This window comes from Eulemur rufifrons, chromosome 7, assembly GCF_041146395.1.
Source record: "Eulemur rufifrons isolate Redbay chromosome 7, OSU_ERuf_1, whole genome shotgun sequence".
Taxonomy (NCBI): domain Eukaryota; kingdom Metazoa; phylum Chordata; class Mammalia; order Primates; family Lemuridae; genus Eulemur; species Eulemur rufifrons.
This window is the reverse complement of record NC_090989.1, coordinates 114,843,243-114,866,526: the sequence shown is the minus strand read 5'-3', so window position 1 is coordinate 114,866,526 and position 23,284 is coordinate 114,843,243. Positions and strand designations below refer to the sequence as shown.

The window sequence follows — 23,284 nt, the reverse complement described above, 5'->3', positions numbered from 1 at the left end:
TTGTCTCCATCTCAATCATTTCTCCATCTTTATTATTTCTTTCTTTATTTCCTATTATTTCCAAATCCCTTGCGACGATCCTGCCTTGGGACCTGTTCTGCTGGAAGAGTAGCTAACTCCGGGCACATCTGCACCCAGATGCTCAAAATAAACAGCTCTTTGCTACACATGAGGCTTCGTATGTCTACCTCTTGGCTCCAGACCTAACAATAAGAAAAAAACATTTTTGGTTAAAGATAAAAAAGATCTGATTCCATTTATATGCATCCATTTCTTTCCTATATCTTCCTAAGTCACTCATGATAAATCGGGAGAACATTACCAGAGGCCATGAGAGAATCTTGAACACAAATGGCCTGACATGATTTGCTATGATTCAAATTCAATAGAGTATAACAAAGGTTGGACGCAGTGGCTCATGCCTGTAATCCTAGCACTCTAGGAGGCTGAACTGGGAGGATCGTTTGAGGTCAGAAGTTCGAGACCAGCCTGAGCAAGAGCAAGACCTTGTCTCTACTAAAAATAGAAAAAATAGCTGGGCATGGTGGTCCTTGCCTGTAGTCCCAGCTATTCAGTAGGCTGAGGCAGGAGGATCGCTTGAGCCCAGGAGTCTGAGGTTGCTGTGAGCTAAGTGACACCACAGCACTCTAGCCTGGGTGACAGAGTGAGACTCTGTCTCAAAAAAAAAAAAAAAAAGAAAAAGAAAAAAGAAAAAGAAAATAGAGTAAAACAAAGTAGTTCATATATTGGGTTTTATTTTATTTTATTTTATTTTTGAAACAGAGTCTCACTCTGTTGCCCAGGCTAGAGTGAGTGCCGTGGCGTCAGCCTAGCTCACAGCAACCTCAAACTCCTGAGCTCAAAGGATCCTCCTGTCTCAGCCTCCCGAGTAGCTGGGACTACAGGCATGCACCACCATGCCCGGCTAATTTTTTCTATATATATTTTTAGCTGTCCATATAATTTCTTTCTATTTTTAGTAGAGATGGGGTCTCGCTCTTGCTCAGGCTGGTCTCGAACTCCAGACCTCAAGCGATCCGCCCACCTTGGCCTCCCAGAGTGCTAGGATTACAGGCGTGAGCCACCGCGCCCGGCCCATATATTGGGTTTTAGATGATAGGATTGCAAGTAATTTTAAAATCGATTTGTTTTTAATTATGTATTTTATTTTAGTGAAAGAGAAATATATTTTCATGAGCTTCTTGTTCATCTAAATAACACCCTTGAGTGCTAATGATCTTGTTGTGGCTCAACTTCTTTCATCAATCCTGAGAAAAAACAATAATTGGAAATCTCAGGAAGACAGTCTAATGTATAGCTGTGAGGTAGGCAGATAATATCCTCCCCCGCCAAAGATGTCCACGTCCTAATGCCCAGAACCTGTGATGTGTTGTCTTACTTGGCAAAAGGGATTTTGTTAAAGATGTTGAGGTGGGGAGATTATCCTAGATTATGTGGATGGGCCCAGTGTTAGCATAAGGGCCCTTGTAAAGATAAGAGGGAGGCAGGAGTGTCAGAGAAGATGTGACAGTAGAAGCAGAGGTTGGAGTGAGGGCATTGTTTGAAGGGGGCCATGAACCAAGGCATGCTGGCAGTCCTTAAAAGCTGCAGAAAGTACAGAATGAATTCTACCCAAGAGCCTCCAGAAGGAACACGGATCTGCCAAGACCTTGATTTACCACCATAAATCCCATTTTCAGATTTCTGGACTTCAGACTTGTGAGATGATAAATTTGTGTTGTTTTAAGGCACAAATTGTAATCTGTTAAGCAGCAATAGGAAACTAAATACAACCTCTAAAATACTTTGGCAGGCTGAGCACAGTAGCTGATACCTGTAATTCCAACGCTTTGGGAGGCTGAGGCAGGAGAAGCACTGGAGCCCAGGAGTTCAAGGTTGCAGAGAGCTGTGATTGCACCACTGCATTCCAGCCTGGGTGACAGAGCAAGACCCTATCTCTTAAAAAAATAACTAAAATAAAATAAAATGAAATAAAATCCTTTGGCAGAGGAGATTGCCTTCTGGTGTGACTGGCATGACGGCATGAGAGGCTCCATGGACCGACCCACTCCCCAGCAAAACTGGTAAAATGATAAAAACTAAAAAACAATTTAAAGCCTCTGGAAATTGTCATAGGGCAAATAGCAAATAAGGAAACATCCACTCATGAAAATCTATTAAAATCTAGTTTAGAAAAGTGATAGTCAGACATTTCAACCAAGATGGTGTGAACTAAAATAAAATCTTAAGGCTTCCCCCTAGGGGCTGGCTGAATGCGCCCCCTCCTGGCCAAGAGGATATCCTAAAACTGAATTGCCTGCCATGAGGAGGGAGGTCAGACGTGCCTCATCAGGCCCCCCACCCTTCTTGGAGATACCCTTTGTAACTCATTGACAGGAATAAGGTTATACAAGACAGACCTGCAGGTTCTCAATTTACACAACAAATGCATGTCAGGTGGCCTGTCTCTGATTAACAGACTTCCTTATCTTATCTTAAAACATTCCAAGCCTTTAGACAAAGCTTCATGTCTTTAACCAATTACATGTCAAGGAGTCTTTAAACCCACCCCGCCACCCTTCAAGATGGCCCACCTTTTCAGGCCAAACCAATGTATGTCTTCCATGTATTGATTTATGACTTTACCTGTAATCCCTGTCTCCCTGAAATGTATAAAACCAAACTGTAACCCAACCACAGCGAGTCCACTTGCTCAAGGTTTCTTGGGTGTGGCTCTGGGTCATGGTCCTCAAATTTGATTCAGAATAAACCTCCTTAAGTTATTTTACAGAGTTTGGCTTCTTTTCTGTTGACAATGGCTTCCTCCTTCCCTTCCTCCTGGCTGGGTAAGACAAGAGCTCCACCGCCTCCAGTTTCCTGTTGCTGAGACTAAGTTTCCAGACAGCACAGTCCAGAGGTGGGGGCTCCCTTCTGCCCAGGTCCATTCTTGGAGTGGACGCTTTGTCTAAGGCATGATGCTGCCGAGCATACCGGGGCCCTGATTGTCCTTGTCCTGGCCCATAAGGTGGTGGTTCCACACCGGGAGAGTTAAGATGAAAAGACCCCAGGCTACTGCTCCCCAACCCCAGCACTTGGCTCCTAAAGCATGACATCATGGGAGTTGTCAGTAACAAAATGGAGTTACTTATGTCAAATCTTAACAAAAGGGAGCCAGGAGGCCATGAAGAAGAAGCCCTCACACACTTGCTTGTAACAAGACTTAATCACAAGAAATCCCAACGTGTGTGTCTATTACGGGAAATACACAAGGAAGTCTTCAAACATGCAGCATTCCAGATAAGTGGCTTGCACAAGGACACTTGCCCAAGAATGGCTGCCTCCACCAGCGAGCTAACACCACCTCCTGCAACAAGCCCTTATAATCAATGGTGTTTGTTTCAAAACAATTTATTTGGACTTCTCCTTCTTTTGTCTTTAAAAGCTTCCCCTAGCCCCAACCTCTTTGGATGTGCCTGTGGTTCACAACAGCATGCACACTGATGCCCTGCTAGTCCTGAACAAACTTTTTCTTTAGAGTCTCTCTCTCTCTCTCTCTCTCTTTCTCTATTGTTATATTAAATTGGCATAATCTGGTGTCAGAGGAGTGGGATCCAAAGAGGACAAGCCTTTTCCTGGGTCAGTGACCCCTATAACCATGTGTGGTACCCACTTGAGCCCACTGCACCTCCTGCTTTCATGAGTTGTCTTTCCACTGGGTTTCTTTGAATTGAACTCCCTCCTTTCTGCTGAGCTCTCTCTGACTTTACCCGGGATCTGGTTTTACATAGGCCTAAAGGACATTGTCCTCTGGGGAGTGTACTCTCTAGGATTATAAGGCTTATAAGGGGCCTTCGTGTTCTTTCTGGTGAGCATTCTTTCGGTTTCGCTTTTGTTTTGGTTGTTTGTGCACAGAATTTAAACTGGTGTCACATAGACTTCTCTGTTTCTGAACATCCTTTGAAAGCAAAATAACATTGCAAAGGTGGACATGAGTGTACCAGTTAAGAGCCACTAGGGTGGTCACCACCGTTTTATGAGAGACTCTGGGCTCCAAAGATCAAGCCTCATATGTGAGGATAAACTGGTCACAGACAGGCAAGATAACCACTAGGGTGTCTGCCAGTCTCAAGAAAATTTTCATGCAACAGGGAAACCTTGGTCATGGGTTCAACAATGAGGACAGTCCACCAAGTAAAATAAATATCCTGTGCAAGGCACATTTATAAAAATGAAACACTTTGCCCACCAACCCTAACCTCCTTACACTACTTACAGGGTTTTCCCTTTGATCTCAAGAGATCAATAAGAAACAGGATGGTATCCCCAATTTTAAGGCATGCCAGGACTACCTTCCTCCAGGAACTCCAGGCAGCTGCATGTTCAAACATTATGGCCCACTCTAGTGCATTTTTAAAATTTAATTTAATTTAATTTTTATGGGTCTTCCAGTGAGGACCGGAAAACCTGCTAGACAAATTCTAAAAGAGCTGTAACACTGCCCTAGTGCATTTTTAAACTGATGGGCAGATTACACCAAAGATAATTTTGAGCTCCAGAGGCCATTTTTAGGATCATTCCTACCTCCTCAAGCTTGTTTTCCTTAGAAATAAATAAGAAGACCACAGATATAGGGTCAAATAGTCCAAATAGGATGCATATTTCAGCAGGCATCTCATGGCTTCAAAACAAGTTCAGAACTCAAAAATTGCCATGCTGTAAAATACTGTCTCAAGGCTCGTCAAGACTCTTTCCTCTCTGGAGCTTTCCCTCCCCTCCCTACAACTCTTCTTCCTTGCTGAATTCCTTTCTCTAGCTGAATTTCTCCCCGCCTCCAATTCCTCAGCTATTAACCTCATTCTTCTCTTCACAGTTACCAACTCAGCTTTTTATATATGAAACTTCTAGGGAAGTTCCAGACAAGGAAATGAAGTGGTTAAAATATGCTACACTGGCATGTTGATTTTTTAAGTTAAAGACACTTAAAAAAGAGCAGATGCAAAAACTATCACTTTGACCTCTTAAAAACAGAAGATGAAATTCCCAGGTGAATGACACTCTCCTTATGCTAGAGGGAAAGTCTACATCCTTATCTTCAAGGACAAGAAGTTGAGACTGAGAGAATACTATACAGACCTTGTTAGAATAACTTATCTTTTACTCCTCCCCACATAATTTAGTCGTATTTTTACAGTTTGCTATTTGTTGTCCAATGTGATATATTGGTAACTGACTCTAAATGCTTCTCTGGGGTCTTCATTTCCTTGTAAGGGTTCCTGTGCTACATAAAACTTGTATTATGCTTTTCCCCTTGTAATCTATCTTATGTTTATTTAATTTTTGGAACCAGCCCAGACCCTAAGAGGATGAAAATGGATTCCCCCCCCTCTGGTTTCTGGTGATGAGTTTGGGAACCTAAAGGCTGGGACACTCCACATATTCTAGAGCCTACAGATAGGATTCTGAAAGACTTGACAAAAAGTGGCAGAAGGTAGGAATTCTCACCAAAGTCAGCTCTTCTAGATTTCCATCTGTACTGCTTGTTTGATAGAGGAAGGTAAAGATTTTTCCCTGTCACTTCTTTTATAGATTTGTATTGGCAGGATAAAAACATCTACAAGAAATGATGCTTTGAATTATGACTTTTGTGAATTTGGTTCTAGGTACCCATTGGTTATTGATCCAAAATCTCCCAAAAATAGTCCTTGTTTTCTCCATCTCTGTCTTTTGTGTGATTAGTTATAAGGAGAAAAATCATAATAACATTCTCCTTTCACCTTATTTTATGTCTTAAGAGTTTGGCTTTGTGACCAGTGAGGATATTCTCTCTGGTCTCCACCAGCCAGGGTCGGGAGTACAAGTTGTTGGGATTGGGTCAGGTTGCTAGCTAGCTGGACAAAAGCCTAAAACACAAAATGTCTCTTTGTCTAAATGAGCCAGCTCTCAAGGGAAGTTGTCTTAATTGTCTCAAGTTTTGTTTCCTTGTTAACAAGAATCTTTGCTTTCTTAGGCTATCTTTGGGAGAAACTTTTGACCTTTTGAGGGACTGCATTTTTTACACTATCTTTGGGGATACCTCTTGCATCCATGGTTAAGCTATAAAAAGATTATTGGTTTTAAGTGACAATTTAAGTGGGTATATCTTTTGAGATTTAGACTAAAAGTATTTTTTTTTAGAGAGCTCTCTTCCTAAACAACTGTTCTATTGGTACCTATGGGAAGATTTGACTTAAGGAAAGAAAACAAAATGTTTTTGAAAATTAAGCATTCTCTCAGAAAACTAGGAAATAACCCAAATATTTTTAAGTTCATATGATCTGGGATAACCTTTAGGAAATAAAAAGCTAGTTTAATTTTGTTGGTTTAATTAAAAGAGTAATGTGTTCACAGTTGTCAACATTAAATATAATGCAAGCATACAACTTCTTCTACCTAGATTTACTAATCAAAAAGTTTATGTTGTTTAAGATGGTACTATGGGGCCAGGCGTGGTGGCTTATGGCTATAATCCCAGCATGTTGGGAGGCTGAGGTAGGAGGACTGTTTGAGCCCAGGAGTTCAATGTGCTATGATCAAGCCACTGCACTCCGACCTGAGTGACAGAATGAAACTCTGTCTCCAAAACAAACAAACAAACAAACAAAAAATTCTTAACAAATATGATATAGAAGGTATGTACCTCAATACAATAAAGGCCATATATGACAAACCCACAGCTAACATCATACTGAAGAGAAAAGCTAAAAGCTTTTCCTCTGCGATCAGGAACAAGACCAGGATGCCCACTTTCAGCCCTTAGTTTAATATAGTACTGGAAATGTAGCCTAGCCAAAGCAATTAAGCAAGAGAAAGAGACAAAAGGCATCCAAATTGGAAAGGAGGGAGTCAAAGAGGGACTTTCTTTCCTTCTTTCCAGATGACATGGTCTTATATACAGAAAATCTTAAAGATGCCACAAAAAAAAAAAAAAACAACTGTTAGAACTAATATGCAAATTCAGTAAAGTAGCAGGATACAAAATCAACATACAAAAATCAGTAGCATTTCTATATGCTAATAGTGAACTATTTGAAAAAGAAATCAAGACAATGATCCCAGGGCTGCCACAGTGGCTCACACCTGTAATCCTAGCACTTTGGGAGGCCGAGGTGGGAGGATCGCTCGAGGTCACGAGTTCAAGACCAGCCTGAGCAAGAGTGAGAACCCGTCTCTACTAAAAATAGAAAGAAATGATCTGGACAGCTAAAAATCTATATAGAAGAAATTAACCGGGCATGGTGGCACATGCCTGTAGTCCCAGCTACTCGAGAGGCTGAGGCAAAAGGATCGCTTGAGCCCAGGAGTTTGAGGTTGCTGTGAGCTGGGCTGACGCCACGGCACTCTAGCCCAGGCAACAGAGTGAGACTCTGTCTCAAAAAAACAAAAAACCTAAACTATGAAAGTACTAGAAGAAAACATAGGGGAAACACTTCATGTTATTGGGCTGGGCAAAGATTTTTAAAATAAGACCTCAGCCGAGCACGGTGGCTCACGCCTGTAATCCTAGCACTGTGGGAGGCCGAGGTGGGCGCATCCTTTGAGCTCAGGAGTTAGAAACCAGCCTGAGCAAGAGTGAGACCCCATCTCTACTAAAAAATAAAAAGAAATTAGCTGGACAACTAAAAATATATAGAAAAAATTAGCCGGGCATGGTGGCGCATGCTTGTAGTCCCAGCTACTTGGGAGGCTGAGGCAGAAGGATAGTTTGAGCCCAGGAGTTTGAGGTTGCTGTGAGCTAGGCTGATGCTATGGCACTCTAGCCAGGGTGACAGAGCGGGACTCTGCCTCAGAAAAAAAATAAATTAATTAATTAATAAGACCTCAAAAGCATAGTCAACATAAACAAAAATAAAAAAATGAGATTACATCAAACTAAAAAGCTTTTGCATAGCAAAAGAGACAATTAACAGGGTGAAGAGACAACCTACAGAATGGGAGAAAATATTTGCAAACTATACATCTGACAAGGACTAATATTCAGGATGTATAAGGAACCTAAACAACTCCACAGCAAAAAAATAAAAAATAAAAAACCCCTGATTTTAAAATGGTTAAAAGATCTTAAGATTTTAATAGGCATTTCCCAAAAGAAGACATATAAATGGGCCGAAGGTATATGAAAAAATGCTCAACATCACCAATCACCAGGCAAATGCAAATTAAAACCACCAGGAGATATCACCTCATGCCAGTTGGAATGGCTACTATCAAAAAGGCAAAAGAAAACAAGTGTTGGTGAAGAAGTAGAGAAAAGGGAACACTTAAATACTGTTGGTGGGATTTTAAATGAGTACATCCATTATTGAACCCAGTATGGAGGTTCCTCAAAAAATTAAAAATAGAACTATCATATGATCCAGCAATCCCACTATTGGTTATATATTCAAAGGAAATGAAATCAGTATGTTGAAGAAATATCTTCATTCCCATGTTTATTGCAACACTTTTTACAATAGCCAAGATATAGAATCAACCTAAGTGTCTAACAATGGATGAATGCATAAAGAAATTGTGGTATATGTACACAACGAAATACTATTTGGCCACGAAAAAGAATGAAATGCTGTCATTTGAGACAATGTAATTGAACCTGGAGAACATCAAGTTAAATGAAATAACCCAGACAGACAAATACTACCTGATCTCACTCATAAGTGAAATCTAAAAAAAAAAAAAGTTGATATCCTAGAAGCAGAGAGTAGAACAGTGGTTACCAGAAACTGGGGAGGTTAAAGGGGAGGAGAGGCTGAAAAGAGGTTGATCAATGAGTATAAAGTTATGATTAGGAGGAATAAGATTCTGGTGTTCTACTACGTGAGCATGGTTAACAGTGAGGTATCTGGTGTCCTAGCAGGTGAGCATGGTTAACAGTGAGGTATCTGGTGTCCTAGCAGGTGAGTATGGTTAACAGTAAGGTATTGTATGTTATGAAACAGCTGTAAGAGAGAGGCTTTTGAATGTTCTTCCTACAAAGAAATGATACATGGTTGAGGTGATGCATATGCTAATTACCCTGAATTGATCATTATAAAACATATATGTATCAAAATGTGAAATGGTACACCATAAATATGTATAATTACCATGTGTCATTTAAAAAATTAAAATTAAAAAAACCAATACTTTTAAAAAATATTTTTAAATGATGTTAATGTACAAAATGCTGATATAAAATAGTTCAAAATTGCTTATTTTCTAGGTTTTCACTCAAATTAAGTTTACTAAAAGTTAAAAGCTATAATTAATGTACGTATTTCTACATACAAAGGGTGTAAAAAATTAAGATGTATTTTTGGTGAGAAAAGTTATAAGAAAGATATGAGGATGTTTTTTTTTTTGGTTTTTTTTTTTTATGACTCTTTTTTTTTTTTTTTGAGACAGAGTCTCACTCTGTTGCCCAGGCTAGAGTGAGTGCCGTGGCGTCAGCCTAGCTCACAGCAACCTCAAACTCCTGAGCTCAAGTGATCCTCCTGTCTCAGCCTCCCGAGTAGCTGGGACTACAGGCATGCGCCACCATGCCCGGCTAATTTTTTCTATATATATTTTAGTTGTCCATATAGTTTCTTTCTATTTTTAGTAGAGAGATGGGGTCTCACTCTTGCTCAGGCTGGTCTTGTACTACTGACCTCGAGCGATCCACCCGCCTCGGCCTCCCAGAGTGCTAGGATTACAGGCGTGAGCCACCGCGGCCGGCCGAGGATGTTTTTTTGTTTAAAAAAAGAGTAATTTGTTTGGCTTGAAGGTTATTGCAAAATAAATGAATAAAGAAAGGAGTGATATAGATAAAACTTAATGAATATAATAAGTTGGGGAAATAAATTAGAATTTTGTGTGATCAGATTAATAAGAAAAAAAGCAAGTAGTTTTTGTCCTAAAGTAAAATGACTGGATTATTTTTCCAAAATGAAAAAAAGAAAAATATAGGGCGAAAACTAACTGGGATAAAATGTTGTAAAAGATTGAAAAAGTTGTGAAAATTTTATGAATAATTAATCCTGTAAAAGGAATTGTGTGATCAAGCTAAGATTAAAAAGAAGTTGTAACTTTTTCTAAAAATTGATCATTCATCAAAGGTGCACTGATATAAAACATATAAAACTAGAATTTGGTCTCCTATGTTGAAACTACAAGGCGTTCTTAGAGTGTTGATCTTCTCTTCATAGAAAATAATGAAAAAATTTTCTTTACCTTTTAGTTAATTGGTCTAAGAAACAAAGATTTTGTGTATTATCAAATGAACCCACTAAGATGGTCATAATTAAAAAAAAAAAAGAAAGTAGCAAGTGTTGGTGAGTATATACAGAAATTTGAACCTTCCTACAGTACATTGCTAGTGGGAAAGAAAAATGGTGCAGCCACTCTGGAAATTCTTCTGTGGTACCTCAATAAGTTAAATCATATCACCCAGCAATTCCACTCCTAGGTGTATACCCTAAGAATTGAATACAGATGCTCAAATAAAAACTTGTACATGAATGTTTATAGCAGCACCAGTCACAATAGTCAAAAGGTGGAAACAACCCAAATGTCCATTAATCAGATGAATGATACACAAAATGTGACATATACATACAATAGGATATTATTCAGCCATAGAAGCAATGAAGGACTGATATAAGCTACAATGTGGATGACCCTTGAAAAGTGTCATCCATGTAGTGAAGGAAGCCAGACACAAAAGGCCACTTAATATAATATTTCACATGTGCTGTCTTTTTTTTTTTTTTTTTTTGAGACAGAGTCTCGCTCTGTTGCCCGGGCTAGAGTGAGTGCCGTGGCGTCAGCCTAGCTCACAGCAACCTCAAACTCCTGGGCTTAAGCGATCCTCCTGCCTCAGCCTCCCGAGTAGCTGGGACTACAGGCATGTGCCACCATGCCCGGCTAATTTTTTGTATATATATATTTTAGTTGTCCATATAATTTCTTTCTATTTTTAGTAGAGACGGGGTCTCGCTCTTGCTCAGGCTGGTCTTGAACTCCTGACCTCGAGCGATCCACCCGCCTCGGCCTCCCAGAGTGCTAGGATTACAGGCGTGAGCCACCGCGCCCAACCCTCATGTGCTGTCTTGACCCAGTTTTGAGGTCATGGCTGAAAGTCTCCATTCTGCTTTGTGGAAAGTTTGCTAAGGCTCCACCCCGATCTGTCAGGCTGTAGCACTCATGGGTTCCAGCACATACAAACTCAACTGCCAGAAGGCCCTACATACCCAAAGCCCCGGATGGGCTCTTCCTCCTGGAGCCCACGGAATTATTCAAAATACCCCAGCCACAGGAAGCCCACAAAAGCTAGCTAACCCCATCCTGTTTGTTATACAAAAGCTGCCTCCTGCAATTCCAGTTTGCTATAATTCTGTCCCCAAATGCAACCCAAAGTGTGGCCCTTGTGTGGCAGCCTTCTTTTGTTTAAAGTGATAAGTAAAATAAAGTTCTGAGTTTCATCTGAGTGTCTTTGCGTTGTTTCCTGCCATCCAAAGAAACTATAATCATACCTAATATCATATAATCATAAAACAGACACATATTGCATAATTCCATTTATATGAAGTATATAAAATAGTCAAATCCATACAGAAAGGAAGCAGATTTGTGTTTTCCAGGGCTGTGAGGAAGGAGAATAGGGAACGACTGCTTAATGGGTACAGAATTTCCATTTGGGGGGATAAAAATGTTCTGGAATTAGATAGTAGTGATGGTTACACATCATGAACATACTTAATACCACAGAATTGTACACTTTAAAACTGTAAAAGTGGTACATTTCATTATGTGTATTTTACCACAGTAAAAAAAACAAGGTCAAAATAAGACAGAGCTTAAAAAAAAAAAAAAAAGAGAGAGAGAGAGAGAATGCAAGTACATGTTTTAAAACATCCTAATTTCCTAAGTACACAAAAACAATGTTTTCCAGGTGTGGTGGCCCATGCCTATAATCCTAGCACTCTGGGAGGCTGAGATGGAGGATCGCTTGAGGCCAGGAGTTGGAGACCAGCCTCAGCAAAAGTGAGACCTGGTCTCTACTAAAAATAGGAAAAATTAGTCAAGCGTGCACCCCTGTAGTCCCAGCTATGCGGGAGGCTGAGACAGGAGGATGGCTTGAGCCCAGAAGTTTGAGGTTGCAGTGAGTTAGGATGACGCCACAGCCTTCTACCTGGGGAAACAGCAAGACGGTATCGAAAAAAAAAAAGAAAAAAAAGTTTTATCAATTTCACTATGTGTGCATTGTCTATTTTTCTAAAAATAGACTGAATTTGTTGTGTAAAATGGAAAAATGAAATAGATATATGTTAACGTATTTATAAAAAAATAAATATTAATGATACCCTGTATACCAATGGAACAGCCAAGATTGGAGACTGACAAGACAAATGTTCATGGGGATGGAGAGTGACCTGGGTTCTCATATGTTGCATGTAATTCCTAGGTATTTATGCAAGATGAAGGAAAACAAATGTCTAGAAAGAGACTGGCAAAAGGATGTTCATAGTAGCTTTATTCCTTAGAGCCTCAAACTGGAAGTAGCCCAGCTGTCCATCAGTTAAAGAATAAATAACAAGCTATGTTCTACACACAATGGACTGCTACTCAGAAATAGAGACAAGTGATACACACAATAACATGAATGAATCCCAAAACATTATATTGAGTAAATCAAACCTTACATAAAGAATACATACTGTATTATTCCATTGGTATAAAGTTCTAGCATCAGGAGAACTGGGAAAAATTAATCTATGGTTGAAAAATATCAGAACAATGCTTATTTCTGGAAGTGGAAAGTTACTGGATGAGTGATGGGGGAATTTTCTGTGGGTGATGGTGCTGTTCAGTGTCTTGGCAATGGTTTTAATTGCACATATGTATATATTTGTCAAATCTCATGGGATGGAACACTTAAGATTTGCGCATTTCATTTTATGCAAATTTTATCTCAAAAGAAACACAAATGAACCATTTAAAATGTTGAACTTGGTGGGGCATGGTGGCTCATGCCTATAGTCCCAGTACTATGGGTGTGACTAATCCTAACAATTTGGGAGGCTAAGGAGGGAGGATCACTTGAGGCCAGGAGTTCGAGACTAGTCTGAGCAAGAGTAAGACCCCAATCTCTACCAAAAAAAAAATATATATATAGAAAAATAAGCTGGGCATGGTGGCATGCACCTGTAGCCCTGGCTACTTAGGAGGCTGAGGCAGGAGGATCTCTTGAGCCCAGGAGTTCAAGATTGCAGTGAGCTATGATGAGGCCACTGCATTCCAGCCTGGGTGACAGAGCGAGACCCTATATAAAAAAAAAGTTGAACTCCATGTAATGGTATACATATTAAAGTATTTTGGGGAAATTATATTGACTCTACAACTTATTTTGTAGTGCATACTAAAACAAGATGGATTTTTATCTGGAAAGAAGGATGGATAGATGGGTACATGTATGTGCTAAAGTAAGAATAGTAAGATGTTAAAGAAGAATTTAGGTGGTTGTGTATATGGATGTTCACTTACATATTTTTTCACCTTTTATATGTGTTTGAAAATATAATAGACTATAGGGGGAGAGAAATAAGTTAATAAACAGCAAAATATACATCATCAAACTTTTTATTATTTGGAGTCTTAAAACTTGGTAAGGAAATTGGACAGAAATTCTTTTAAGCAAGCCAGGTACCCCAAATTGTAAGAACAATTTTCCTTTGTTTGTCTAAAAATCTCAGTGACCACCAGGAGCAAGAAGAAAGCTTCTTTGTCAGTCTTGACTGTCCTGACTTCATGGCAGCTGGACCAAATGTTGGGAGCCAAAGGCTTACAAGCTTCTTGGTATTAGTTGCTAAGCTTTAATAGCTGATTACAGTGTGAAAAGATGAAACTCTCTAACTTGGTAGAATGAATTCTTTATCACCTGGGAATATCCACTCTGCAATGTCAGTCTCAATTTCCCTTCCCGGCCAACATCCAACTATGGACTTTTTATCTCCATGTTTTTCCTTCTTTTTCCTCTCTTTTACCCACTGTTATTGGTATGTTTATTAAGAAAGAAGACAGATCAATGAGCAATTTTTTACTATGTAATAACATGAACAGGACATGAAAGATTCATGCTGTATAAAGGAAAGGTTATTGGACCAGAAATGTGGAGCTCTGGCTTCTAGACCTGGCTCTGCTGCTAAATAAGTGTGTGAACTTGGGCAAGTCACTCAACTATCCTGAGCCTCATTTTTAAAATCCATACAATAGAGGAGGCAGGCTGAGAGTTTCTCCAAGGTCAACTTCAGTCCTAAAATTCTAATGCCAAATTTTATTTTATATTTTATTTATTACTATTATTTTCTTTGAGACAGAGTCTTATTCTGTTGCCCAGGCTAGATTGCCATGGCATCAGCCTAGTTCACTCACAGCAACCTCAAACTCCTGGGCTTAAGCAATCCTTCTGCGTCAGCCTCCCAAGTAGCTGGGACTACAGGCGCGTGCCACCATTCCTGACTAAATTTTTTTCTGTTTTTAGTTACCCATCTAATTTATTTTTATTTTTAGTAGAGACAGAGTCTCACTCTTACTCAGGCTGGTCTCAAACTCCTGATCTCAAGCAATCCTCCTGCCTTGGCCTCCGAGAGTGCTGGGATTACAGGCATTAGCCACCATGCCCAGCCTCTGATGCCAAATTTTAAAAGTACTAATTTCCAAATAACTGATTTGATTGTTATACACATCTTCTCAAAATAATATTTCTCCTACCGGATTTGACATATTTTATTAGTTTTTATTTTTATCAAAGTTAAACATGTATGTAGTTTCTAGAGTCAAATGCTCAACAAGGTTTGTTATGAAAAAGGTCATCCCCCTTCAGAAGAAATCTTTTTTTTTTTTTTTTTTTTGACAGAGTCTCACTTCATTGTCCTGAGTAGGGTGCCCTGGCATCAGCCTAGCTCACTGAAACCTGAAACTCCTGGGCTCAAGAGATCCTCCTGCCTCAGCCTCCTGAGTAGCTGGGACTACAGGTGCACACCACCATGCCCGGCTAATTTTTTCTATATTTTTAGTTGGCCAGATCATTTTTTTCTATTTTTAGTAGAGACGGGGGTCTTGCTCTTGCTCAGGGTGGTCTCGAACTCCTGATCTCGAGCCATCCACCTGCCTCAGCCTCCCAGAGTGCTAGGATTACAGGCGTGAGCTACCGCGCCTGGCCTCACCTACTTGATTTTCCTTGAATTTTTACTTACATATGTGCACATAACTGTTGATTGATTAGTTTCAATTTAGTATTGAGTACAGGTGGTGTTTGTTTTTCCATTCTTGTGATACTTCACTAAGAAGCTAGTATCTTTTGTAACAACCTGGGAGAAAGTATTTCACCTCAAGAAGGTTTGAAGCTCTTGTGTTGCTTCTGGACCAAATACACCCTGAACTGCAATACACTAGAGAAGCTGTCTGGTAAAGTACTGATGGGCCAGCCTGAGAGGGTGATCCTGGAAACTCTGGTTCCACATTTCTAGTTTCACTTCAATATGCAACATAGTGAACAAGGTAAGAGTTTCTGAGAGTGCAGCCACATAATTCTTACCTGGATTACTAAACAGCTTTCTGTCTCCTTGGCTATGGTTTCCATTCTCTCTACTCTAGTCTCTACAATGCCACCAGTTTTTGTTTTAAAAACAAGTAAGACTCTTTTAAAAATAATCTAATAGTTCCTGTTGGGAGAGCATTTTTGGGATGTCTTTCATCCTGGCCCTTCTTGCTCTGAGGAGCACCACCCTGCAGGAATGGGCCACAGCAGCCACATTTACATTAGTTGACCTGATTTGACTAGGCACAGAGGGGGGACATCTGACACAAACAGCACATTTGGAGTTCAGATAGAGATGCTAGTTCTAGGCTGGTTGTTGGAACTGAGGCAATGTGCAACTGGAATATCTAATAGAGACCATGCATGTTAAATAGAAAGGCAGAGAGGAGACTAGAGAAGATAGCTATCTGGGTTCCTGATGGCTTTCTTGTTCTTCGTCCAGGCTCCTTTGAAGCCCAGTTGTGCTCCTGCCTTTAGAATACAGGTAATTTCCCTGCATCCATATGATAAATCTTCTACCCCATCCTCATTTTGTTTTTTCTCAAGTGAATTTGTGGGATTTTGTTACATCCAAACAAAAGAGCTTTGACTAACATAGCCTTTAGGATGAAATTCACTTAGAATGAAATTCACACATTTTAGCATGGTTTGCAATTCTTTATGATCTGGTGCCAGTCTTTGCCTTCATTTTACTTCTGACCTCTCTTAATCTAAACCGTACATAATCCAGCTCTGATCAATCTCCTTTAAGACTCAGCTTCTCCAGGAAAAGTCCCCGATACCTTCCCAGACTGTGAGGTATTCCTTTCTTGTGTACTTGCCCTAGTGGTATTGTGCCTGCTGGTTTCCCTGTCCTTCCTCTATTAGATTCTATGGACAGTGAAGACTAGGTGTTATTCATATTCATAACCCTCATGCTTGTACTGGGCCCTTAAGAGACAGCAATAAATAGCAAATGGATTAATGAAAGAATACACTCATAATAGAACTACACAGTGTTGATGTTAAAACATATTATAAATCCTAGACCTTATGATATAGCAGAGTTAGTTGTGGAAGATTTGGCATCAGGCTACTATGTAGGTGAAACACATCTACCTGATAGGGTTATGAGGATTAAATGAGACAATCTATATAAACCATTTAGGACATCAGCCTGGGATATAGTAAGTACTTTATAAACATTTGATAATCAGAATATATATTTTATTTTATTTTATTTTATTTTTTTTGCCCTCTCAGAATATATATTTTATTCTACATTTAGGAACTCAGTGAAACATGGTTAGGACTCCTAGAATTATAGCAATCAGTGACTCCATAACGCATTGGAAAATTCTAAAGGCAACTATTTTCCAAGTTGAAGCAGTTTAACTGGGATTAGTCTTTTATGAGAGCTGACCTCAGGTGCGTCATAGTAAGCTTTGGTTAATATTAGCCAAAGCTGTTTTGCAGACCTTCTTTTATGTAAAAATTAGCAGGACTTGACTGCTGGTCCAGGATATGGTTGTTGCTTAAGAGCCAACCCTAGATTGGTCACCCTTTCCTCACCTGCCTGTCCAGATTTGCTAAGAGAAGTTGTCACCACATAGCCCAGCAGGGGCAGCCCCTCCTCAAGGTGACTTGCCCTCCCCTGACCCTCATATGGATCAGTAAACAAAGACCTGATCTACACACCCCCCCCAGATCCCAGTCCCCATGGAGAGGTGACAGAGTGAATTGGAGGGTAACACCCCCACTAAGGCCTGATTGTACGTCCTGAATTGGATTCTCTGAGATTGCCTCATAGTCTTACAACATACTTCCTCTTCACCAACTACTTTGAGTAGGTTTCTTTTTGTTCTGTTTCAATTCTCGAGTGAAAAAATTACTACCTACATGGGGGGCCCGATGAGACTATAGTGTTGGGTGGAGCGGGGTGGTTACTGAGGATCTCAGTGTGGGGAGCTGGTGGTCTGGGGAATGAAGTAGAAAAACAGCGACCCAAGTCTCCACTAGACCATATGCTTCCTCCTGGATCAAGGTGACCAAATATCAGAATGTGACCATTCCTCACAGTCTTGAGTAAAGTACAATAGGAGACAGTCCCAGGTTTACGGGGGCAGAGCTGGAAGCAGACATAGGAAGAGACTTTTTTCCCTCCTTACTCTCTTCTTTCCAACTCCTTTCTAATCTACCACGGAGAGGTTTTGGTAAAATAACGCATCAGAGTTATATCGTGAGACATGGTCAACATTAGCATGGTTGTTAGTCTGATAGATACCCCAGTCTGAAGAACAGGAATTAAAGGCTCTTCCAATATAGTTCTGTAAAATCTTCCTTTGCATGGGAGGAAAGAACAGGGATGATGGGAGGGAGAAGAAAGGAGAAGAGAAGAGTCTCCCAGATGCCTCAGTAAGGCATGGGGACTATGTCCTAACTGCATACCAGAAGGTGACTCAGTGGGAAAAGCACAGAGAATGTATTTGGCCTCATCCAGAGGAACTTGGATGTGCTTGAGACCCAGCTAATAGATCTAAGTATACATGTGATAAATCCTTATTACTGCTAACATTTGTAAAGCTTCATACCTTTGCACCCAGTGCTTTATACATACTAACAAAGGATGTTGTTTTCTTCGTTTAAGAGATGAAGAAGCTGAGGCTTACACCTTACATGACTTGCCAATGCTAATATGATTATGACTTATTTACAGCTATTAATAGTAAGAGGTAGGGCTACAATCTGAATCACGGCCATCTGCATCTACAATTCAGGTTTTCTCCACCAACCATCTCTCTCAGTTTACTGCACATGACATAGCACCAAGATATAGATATAAAAGGATACGGGGTTAAGTGAAGACTGTAAAGTTTCTACTTTTGATATTAATGTAATAAAAGAACAAACAGCTTATGAAATCATTCTCTTTAATTAAAATCCATAGAGCATTGAACATGTAAAGATGTTTAAACTCTTTCAGTGACTATTATATTTTAAAATCCTTTTGCACAGCATTGTGAGGCTAACTTCATGCTAGAAATCTACAAATGTACAACTTAACACAAAAATACATTCAGAGTCCATTCCAATGCAAGTTTAAAACACTTTAATTGGCAGACAATGTAAAGATATTTAAAGAACAAAAACTACAAAATGAGCATATGAAAGTCTTCCCTTTTGAATTTTTAATAAAATACTGCTCTGTATAAGATCTAATGAAAAATTCCAGTTATAAAAGTTATGTGTGAAAAGAAATAAGATATACATGTATATATGTATGAATTTCACTTACTTACATAGTTTAAATGAACACAATGTTGAACACTTTGATGACACAACACACCATCTATTACTCATGTATCAAAATAGGTGAAAATACTCAAACAATTGAGTGCAGGCAAAGAAAATATAAGCTACTTGAGGCAAAAAAAAAAAAAAAAAAAAAAAAAAAAAAAAGACAAAAACCCAAAAAACAAACCCCCAAACTCTTAACTGTATGGGAAAGAAAGGAAGAGAACTTAAAGCAAACTGTGGACCAAATTCTCACTCCCATTATTTCATGAGAAACAGTATGAGAATTTGGCTTCAAATGACTAAAACAAAGCCAGGCATCTGGTGCGTACCTGTATTACCAGCTATTTGGGAGGCTGAGGCAGGAGGATCGCCTGAGCCCAGGAGTTGAAGGATGCAGTGAGCCATGATTGCACCACGGCCCTCCAGCCTGGGAGGCAGAGTGACCCCATCTCAAAAAAAAAAAAAAAAAAAAAGTATATCAACTGCAGAAATAATTAATAGCAACGGCTGTACAGCTGGAAAATTTTTTTTTTTTTTTACAGGTTTAAGTATGTTTAAAAAATGTATCTTTTGGAAACCACAGTCTCCTTCACAAATTGCACTTGAGATGGCTGAATGCACTGATTGAGCAAGGCATTATTATTGGTTCACTGACACACACAAACAAACACAAAAGCAGCTATGGATTGTTGACATTCTTGACTATTAAAACTATTTTGTACATGTTTTTTCGTCTGTCTCTAAAAGAAGGATCTGTGGTGTCTGAGTTGTTAACAAAGTAGTTCATAGTGAAACTTACGGTCTGCCTGTTCTGCCGTGTTGCTGCAGACCTGATGCCATCTGTTGTAACACTGCCTCTCAACTGTGTTCCCTGGTGGAAGATGGAGAAGTGTGATGGAAATATCAATCAAGTCAGTCTGAAAAATACTCATTTCTGGAATTTTAAGATTTATCCTGACTAGGAAAGGGAGGCTCCTGCAAAAAAGATGGCTTCACTGACAAAGCTTACAAAATATAAAGAATACTAACAGTTTCAGTACTATCACTATCTCTAGAAAAATGATAAGTGAACTTCTGTGATGGACTTTTTTTTTTAAGATAGAGAATGTTTTTCACAGCCACTTCTCTCCAATAAATTAATTTTCTATGAAAAAACATAATTTGGAAGCAAGATAGTACTAAGAGATACAGCAAACTCAAAGAGCTGGGAAATTGTACACAGTTGCTTTAAAAAAGATTCTCTAAATAATGGGAAGAAGCATGTTAGAACTAATTTCAATGAAGATCTGAATGGTTCTACCTATCTCATATAATAAGGTGAAAATTAGACAAGGACTATGAAAAATTATAATAGAACAGATGATTAAAAAGTGAGTGAATAAAAAAGACCCTACAGTTTATTTCTTGAGCTAGAAAGACACACTACAGTCTAAAAATGCAGTGATTGGATTTTTTATTTAACTGGTTTCCTTCTTTCAACTACCTTCCTCTCTCTGCCTTTTTTCCTGAAAACCAAGAATCTATGTCAGTTTGGAAGTATAAGTCTAAAACCAAAGCAAATCCTGACTACAGAAAAGAAAGTAAACAATAAAAAACTTGCATCAATAGTTCTTCATCCCTCTCACCAATCTTCACTACTTATCCCTTTGAAAAGCAAGGAAAATCTTAAATTGAAATCAAGGTTCAATATAATTTTTCATGCAACTGAGTCTTAGATGTTTAAGACTTTAGTCTATATGATGTTTAAATCAATTAACACATTCTGTCAAATTATAAAACTGAGGTAATTACTAGGTAATGTGGGAAATTGTGGAAAGAAACAACGTGACTGGAAGGATCAATCTTCAAAATTCACTTTGCTCAAAAAAAGAAAAGACTTATGGAACAAAAATATTTAGAAATAATGTTTCAGTGAGGAGAGGAAGTGCCCTAGATATGTGGAAATATGAAACAATTTGAGGAATCTGTTCTTCTGTGCCCTATGTAGTTCACCATTTTCACGAAAAGCCCTCAGCAGATTCAACAGTTGAATGAGCATATTTTTAAACACTGATAGTGGTCTCAGTCTGCCCCATCCAAGAGGGAAAACTGTAAGTTTCCCAAAGTCCAGCTGCTTTTCAGATACGCACCAGACTCTACCTGGCATGACTACCAATGGATCCAGTCTCCTCAAGACCATCATGAGGAAAAAATGGCCTCTGCCTCTTACATCCTCCACCAGGAGGGCACATTTCCTGTGGACCTCAGGCTCACATTTGGAATAGGTCTACAAGGGGAAAAGAATATAGAATGCCTGACCACCATGCAGTCATTATGGAGCTCTCTCTTATTTTAATCTCTCTTTAATCTTGACCTTTAGAATCATATGTTAAAGAAAGAAAAGGAAGGAAAAGAAAACCACTTTTACTGCCTATCCGTATAGTAGTATCAGCTTGCTGTGCTCAAATATTGGGGAGGTATCCTTACAGGTTCAGTGGTACTATGTTTACTAAAATTTCCCTTTAGAGTTTTCAGAAGATGGCATCTGCTCCTTCCTCTGGGCTCTGAAACACATGTAGGCTGTAGGCTGTTTATAGAACTGTCACACAGGAGTGATGACTGAGACAATTCCTGAATGCTGGACTTTGTTAAGCAAGGTGAAACATTACACACTTTAAAGTAATAAGAGGGTAATGTAACATTACTGTCACAATTTAACTTTTCGTTGTATTACCATGATAGATGTCTCCTTTAAAAACAAATAGAGAGATTATGAGGCAATAAAGATAAACACTGGGAATAACTTGAGTCTCATTACTCAAAATTTCACTACAGATTAAAAAAACAAGGAAATGTTGGGAACTGATGAACATCTGAACCTAAGAAATTAATAGAAAATAAAATCATGGAAACTCACAGCACTATAGACTATAATAAATGACAGATAATGAGCATTTATCTCTTTTACTAAAGGCACTACTAATATACACATATTCTGCTATTAATAACATTTAGAGAAACTTTAAAATCAGCAGTTAGAGAAAGGAATCCATTTCATTCAATACCAGCGTTTTTAAAAACAAATAGATTACTTTAAGACTCATGGCAGAGTTTTCAATGACCTAAATGAAATTAGATATAATAATAAGCAACTCCATATAAAGACTGTGGTTCCTACTTTTTAAAAAGTATAACTTACTTCCTTAAAAATATATGCATATCACAAAAACTAAAGGATAAATATATATATAAAAACATAGGCTCTGGTACTGCTGAGAAATGTTCATAAATTCTAAAATAATTTCAATAGTTACAGCTTGAACAACACACATCCACACATGACATGCAAACAAAAAATCCCAGCATCACTGAACAGTTCAGCATAAGGCTAAAAATACAGAACTAGAATGAAACAGGCAGTAAATAATGTACATCACAAACTGATGATTGTACCTGTATTATAGCACACCTGGGAAGTTAAAAAACGTTTAGAATTTCTTTAGTCCCAGGAAGCACTACACATGGACCAACAAAGGAGCTCTCATAAAAGGTCAAGTAAGCAAATAGAAAGCTATACAAAAGAATAACACAATTTATTTTAATTAACATGATTAATATTTTGTACTTTATTCTATTAGAAGATTAATGCGTAATCATTGTACCCTGTCGATTTTGAAACTTAGTTTTACTAGAAATTACTAATGCTGGTTCTGAATAATCTAAAAAATTATAATTACTTACTCAAATCTAGAATGCTATTTATAGTTCTAAGCATTTAGATGAAATATTCTGATCAGTATTCTAAAGTTGCTTTGGTACAAAATTTAGAATAAAGCAAAACTGGCAGCACCACCACAAGTGTGATCATTTCACAGCAGGTCTAAAGGACCCTCATACACAACAAAGCATAAGTTATTAATAAAATACACATAAGAGACATTCTCCTGACAATTTTCTTACGTCATTAAAAAGAGAAATAAAATCCACATTTGGTAAATTATACTTGAGGGCCAATTTTCATGCTCCATTTAATTATTCCTCAATGATAGTGTAAAAATGTTTATTATTATTGCTAATATGATGTCTAATTCATAGTTTAGGATGCTTCTACTGATGAGGCCAATGATTAGAGTGGTACATTTTAATGTTTAGTCCACTGATTCTATTTTAACACAAGGTTTAATTTGTCTCTTTTTAAACAGATTTATTGAGGTATAATTGACACATAACAAACTGCACATATTTAAAGTGCACAATTTGATATAGTCTTCTAAACAGCATGAAAAGTGCCTGGCAACTTAAAAATGAAAAATTTGCAATTTAAACATATTATTTAAAAATAGTACATTCTAATTTTTTATAAGACACAGGTATGGATTTATAAAAAGGTAGATGGAAAGAAAAGAAAAAGTTAAATTAAAACTCCAAGTACTAAAT

The 23,284-nt window shown here is 38.5% G+C and overlaps 1 non-coding gene across 1 annotated transcript; it reads right to left on the bottom strand.

Annotated features, from left to right (window-relative positions):
• Positions 1-4,436: 4,436 nt before the first annotated feature.
• On the bottom strand, positions 4,437-4,498 carry LOC138388917 (U7 small nuclear RNA). Its single transcript, XR_011234372.1, has one exon. It is a non-coding gene; the product is annotated as a U7 small nuclear RNA (small nuclear RNA).
• Positions 4,499-23,284: the final 18,786 nt, after the last annotated feature.